At 41.5% G+C, this 6,000-nt stretch overlaps 1 protein-coding gene across 8 annotated transcripts in view; it reads right to left on the bottom strand.

The window, feature by feature from the left end:
* Positions 1-6,000, bottom strand: part of tns1b (tensin 1b) — a 158,518-nt gene that overhangs the window by 151,265 nt on the left and 1,253 nt on the right. The window lies entirely within an intron of this gene.

Genomic DNA, 6,000 nt, shown 5'->3' with positions numbered 1-6,000 from the left:
AATGTGAGTGTTGTTTTAAGACAATAATTTGAACAGCGTGGCATTTAAGCAGTTTTTAATCCAAGCATTTAAATAAAAGTTGCCATAGATATTTTTTAAACCATGCACAGATAACATAGGATAACATTAAAATACCTGACAAATCTTGGTTTGTCACCACATTGATGCTAAAAACCAATAAACCCAATGCCATTTATAAAGCAGCCCTGCCCATTGCTTTGCCTGCAATGGACCGATACGACCGAAGATATTACAGGTACAGCCAGTAAGTATAAAAAGATATAACTAAATCTGTAGACAAATCCCTATCATCTCATGTATCGTTTTATTGCCCTATATGCATGTGAGAAGAAAAATAGCATCAGTATATTTTCAGCTTTGGTGTGAACACAGGCTTGGGGGTCCCGTAAATAAACTCCCAGTCCGTGTGTAAGATATAAATGTGCGGCACGCCGGTGGTGCTTGTGTAGGATTTCAGGCGTGTGCAACACATGTGTAGCATCGGCTCCAAGAGTGTGATTTAATTAAAGATTCCTTTGCCTGGTGCATAGGATGGGACACACCCGCTCTCATTAACAGGGATCAGGACGGGAACGTGGAACATGTGCCGTTTTTTTTTTTTTGGGGGGGGGGGGTTTATGGAGGGCTATTGAGTTTCTACTCCTGTAACTAATAATAACGGCATGACAAACTTTCACTACAGGACAATCAACTGTTGTATCCCCTTGTGTTATCTTTAAGCCGCTGGAGACACAGTATCAAGACACAGTATCAAACAGGACTCTGCAGGGAGCAGAGTCATGTTTCTCCAAAAACATTAATAAAGAAGTCTATTAAGGTGTTCACAATGCATGCATTTCCATTGTTGTGATCACTGCCCAAAGATTAGCCTTACACAATTCAGTGAAGCCTTTATTTTCTCCACAGATTTGCCTGTGACAGTGAGCAGGTTATATGTTTATTAGACACTTTACATTTCATAAAGCGCATTACGTTTTCCCTCCCTCTCCGTCCAGTGAGAAACCACATTCCAGTGGAAATACCTATAAAATTCCTCCACAGTGGAATGTCTAAGTGTGCAAACCTATCCTTTTAAAAGCAGTGAGGGCGAACTAGCAACAATGATCTGCCTCAGCTTGTTACAAGCATTGGTGAAAAATAGAAAGAGAAAAAAAAGAAACTGTGGTCTTTCTTCCTGTGTGTATTCAGAGTAAATGCAGCATGTCAAAGGGGGGATTTATTACGTCCCCAAAGAAAAACATTCTCCAGATGATGAAAACATGATTGGGCGACCTGGGTAGCCCGGCCTAACTTCTGCTCCACTGTCACAGTAATTACCCTTGGAGCCCTGTGGCATCCGACCTTGGTGAAAAACACCCCGGGAAAAAAGAAGAGCCACAAATATCAACAAAAGACACATTTTGAGGCAAAAGGGATGCGACCTAGGAGAGCCGAGCTCCCTGTCCATCACTCGGAAGTGTTGTGAATGGCTACAATGGCCCCCAGAGTGAGACTTTGTGGGATTTGGACGTTGCCAAGAGCGAATGCCACATGGCCTTGCCAAGTATTAGAGAGAAGACAAGTAAATCCCCCCCCACACGTAGAGAAATATCAACAAAACTGCAGCATAAAGGCCACATTCATGGGTACACAAAGCCATAGAGGCTGAATGATATAGGGCTAAACCAAGTGTATTATGTTGCACTGATGCCACAAGGTCTGAGGCAGAGGTGGAAGTTAGGCCTCTGCTTTACATTCCAAGAAAAGGGTCACACAACCGTGACTCCGGGGGAAAATACAGTTGCCCTGTGCCTTAATCTATCATTCTGACTGTCATTCTATCCACTGTGCTTTGCCAAGTGAATTAAAGACACTTTAAGAAGCTCAATGAACGCCTTTTGTATCCCATTATCTTCTTGTTCCACAGGCTTTGTGGGCAACGTTACGCATCACCGAATCAGTAATGTCTTGAAAGGCTGTTTGGAAAAGAAATATCCGCTCATCACATTCACACATCCTTAGACCACGACGCCTTTAAAGTAAAGGCGTTGACTTCCAAAATGGATAAAAAGGCTCAAATGATTAGGCGATTGCATGCTAGCTGTTGACTCAAGCTGAAGAATTTCTTCTCAAATTTAGCAATTTAACCCACACATCCACATTCTTGGACAGCATTTTGAATAATGTGATGTTTGAGGAAACAATCGATGCATTGAACATGTCACGCCATATTTACACAAATAAACTGATGTAAATTAACACTGAATTTTATGTTTTCATAATTAATGGTTTTTACATCAGAGTTCATGTCAACGGAGGTCTGAGGGGCTCTGAACTAAAAACTGAGACTAAATTATTATTATTATTATTATTATTACGTGAAATATCTGTGGTATTTCAATTCTTCCAATGCATAAGTATTGCTTTATCATTGTAAGCTCCATGGTCATAATTTCATAACTGTTTCTATTAGTATGGCTGTGTCCCTTTACATCTGCACTTAACACCAACACATATTCATACATACATAATCATGAATGCATCTCAAATTATTACGCAGATAAAGAAACTCACTGAATTGTTGTCCTGTTTCTTCAATATCGCCTTGTTTTTTTGTACACTTTCATGACTGCTGTGCACAAGTTTCTCATTAAGTAACTGGATCAAATTATCCAATTACTGGGAGGTTTGTTAGGAAGGATGCAGAGCAGCAGAGCAGCATTTTAAAGTGTGCAAAATCATATTTGCTGGTCAGAGCTGGTTTAACCTGCTAGGAGCAGCATGTGGGAGAGGTTTACAGACAGAGACAGACAGATGCAGGTAAGTAGACCATCAAACTATGGCTTCTGCTTACAATAACAAACAGTGTCTCTGATATCTTCTTTTTTTATTATCTGAATCCTCTACGTATCACTGCAGACATTCTACCCAGACTGTCATGTGAAGAAAGGTCTATTTAAAGAAGCTTCCTACTCTGAAATAAAGGTTAAATTCCTGTGTGCATGGGCATTATAGGTAAAATGACAGGGGTTAACCTTGCTTAGGCATCACAACCCTTTCCCGGGTCAAGCACACACTGGGCACCTTTCCACAGAGGAACACACAGAGAGGGTCTTGTTCTGCGGCCCATGTGCAGGTCAGTGCCGGCAGGTAGGAGTGAAATGATAGGCCTCCCCAGAGACACAGCACAGAGGACACACTGTTTCCCCACAGCTAAAGCATCCACTGGAATGCAATATGGGGCGGCAGGTAACTTTCAGTTCACCGCATACCTTTATCGAAAATCTTCAAATCCCAGGAAAGCCCCCGCCTACCGTCTGACACTTTGGTGGGAATTCAGAAAGGGTAGATAGAGAGCTGGACTTGACAGGCATCAAATTGAAATGAGGATTAGTTTCTTAAAAAGAGGGAGAGTCTGCGGTGTTCCTTATGCTCAGAGTTGGGTCTGTTCGTTACTTGAAACCCACTGAGGGCTGGCAAACAGATACCTGTCCTAGACGGGATTAAATATTGCTTTAAAAATGGTTGCTATCGTTACCATTGTGTGCCTGTGTAATATTTAGCATGACTGTACTTCTAGTGTACAGCTTTATATAAATAAACAGTCAGATTTGGGAGAATACAACAAGGTGCAAAATTAACATTGTTTTCTGAACTGATCCTTAGATTGTGTTTTGGTCTCTACACCGGCTACTTTTTAACGTTTTCGACTGCTGCTTGGACATACTTTGGACAGAGAGGACAGTTTTCAGGTTCAGTTTCATATGTGAAAGATGTTCATTTAAAAAGGCTCACATTTGTGCTCTGTGCAGTTTCAGGGGCTCTCTTAATTTTAGCCTAACAACTTATTTAATTTATTATTTTCTTATGGCACTAGTTTGATGAGCAGGGACAGCTAAAAGTAGCCGGATCTGACTGATGTGTTGTGTATTGTTTTCGGAAATATGACTCATGATATATAGTCTATTGTTTAGCGTGTGATTCAACTCTTTTCCATGGTCTTGTGTTAAAAGAAGCATACAAATAAACAAGCAATAAATCCTGACATCAAACTGCAATACACATACTGAAAATTAAAATCACGCAAGGAACGAGTGGTTTTGACTCCTGAGTGGAAACAGGCGGTCACAAAATAGACTGCGGGTCCTGGGATTTAGCAACAAATAAAGTTTGAAGTTCAACAGCAAGCAAAGCAAGTCTGGCATTTGGAGACATTTCTCAGTTTTTACTGACAAACTACATATTTTTACCTGTGGGACATTAGAAAACACAGAAAATCTCTATTGTGTGGAGTGGAGTGGACACACACATAGAGGAAGCAGGAGGTAATGGCTAGGAATACGTGAACATGAGTGGGCGGCAGCAGGATTAGGTAAACAGTTCCGCACTAGGACCCAGCCCTAGTGCCAGCCCAACAATATAATGCCTCATCTTCATTTAATGCCATCGATGCAAATGCGTCTTTGCAGTCAGGTTGTGTTTCTATTCTTCTGTCAACTGTCAACCAATGTGCAGTCGTTATACAACAACCCCTAGATTCAAGACACACAGCGCACATTCTTCCTGAGGCCTATTCAAGACCCCCTCATCCGCTTCAAAGTCTTGGTTGTGTACTTTGGTTTTACATGAGGGTTTTTACTTTATGGCCGATTGTTATCGCTCTTCAAAGTCCTGCGCCATGAGCTGCTGCTGACAGGAGCATCCAGACTCTCTTCTTCATCTGGGACACAAACCACAAGCATCACACATACACAAGGAGCAATTACCACAGGAAGCAAATTCTCAGCACCTGAGCGCACCTCTGACACAAACAGTGGCATAAAAGAAAGGGCAAATGGTATGCAAAAACAAATCTTGGGTGAGCACAGCATTTGGCAAGGTAAATAAGCTCCAGACAGGCATTCAGCACAAACGTTCAGAAGCATTATACGCAACCGTGCCTTTCAGATCAATCAGTCAATTATAGCACTTAGTGATTGAGTGATTCCAATTCTGACAAGAACTATATCTCAACCTCAGTCTTCAGTCAGGTCTTGCAGAACAGCAGTGAAAAACTCCACATTTCTTCTAAAATGCTCCTTTTTAAATCATCAGTGAATGCTCATTGTTTGTACGCAGCATGACAGTAGCTTGGCTACTTCACTTGAGTGACTATTTTCAACACTTTAGCACCACTTCATTACTTCAACCACGGCTCTGCTGGCAGAGTCAGGGCATTCATTTCCCACCGCTCTGCATGTGCCCACAGCCCTACACGCCTCCACGCCAGCTGTTTGTCTGTGCCACCAGACAAGTCAGCATATCCAGGGAAAAGTCATATGAGATGTCTAGAAGTGTCTCTTTAGTGTTACTTCCCAGCAGCACAGGGATTATACTGTACTATATACAGTAGAGTATATGTCTGTGCTGTGGTGGGAATTAAAATGTGCGCATTATATCAGCGATAAAAAGGACTATACAAGGTGTGATGATACCCAACTTTAAGTACTTGAACCCCAGGGGTGCAATTATAGTCGCTGGGTGCTTTAAAAGATTGTGGATGTTTTCATTATTGCATACTTATTATTCTAATAGCCAGTAAACTACCAGCTTTATTACTCCGACTGCACAGAATACAACTTCCTCCTTCCTCAGTCAATTCTAAAACAAAAGGTTATTATTTATTGCAAGTGTGCAAAAGCTAGTTGCAAGAGAGCAAAGAACTGGAACTAAATGGAGAAATAGCTGACAACTCTAACTTACTGCCACCCTACGGCCAACCAATGTGCAATTGTTAACTTAGCCAAACCTTCTCAGAAAAAGATAACAAGAGAGCAAGTCTAACCATCCACAGGTCCAGGACCACAATGTCTCCACTTTAAGGTGGTTAACAGTGTTACATGTAAACAACTTCCAGTTTGAAATCAGTTCAAATGAACACATTTGGAACAAGATGGGTGGTGCTGATGAGGGGATACTTGAGCTCATCTGATAGGGTTGATGTTGTACGTCTCACTGAAG

This window comes from Morone saxatilis, unplaced genomic scaffold, assembly GCF_004916995.1.
Source record: "Morone saxatilis isolate NCDOM2014 unplaced genomic scaffold, NCSU_SB_2.0 Contig5, whole genome shotgun sequence".
Classification (NCBI taxonomy): domain Eukaryota; kingdom Metazoa; phylum Chordata; class Actinopteri; family Moronidae; genus Morone; species Morone saxatilis.
This window is presented reverse-complemented; position numbering and strand designations above follow the sequence as displayed.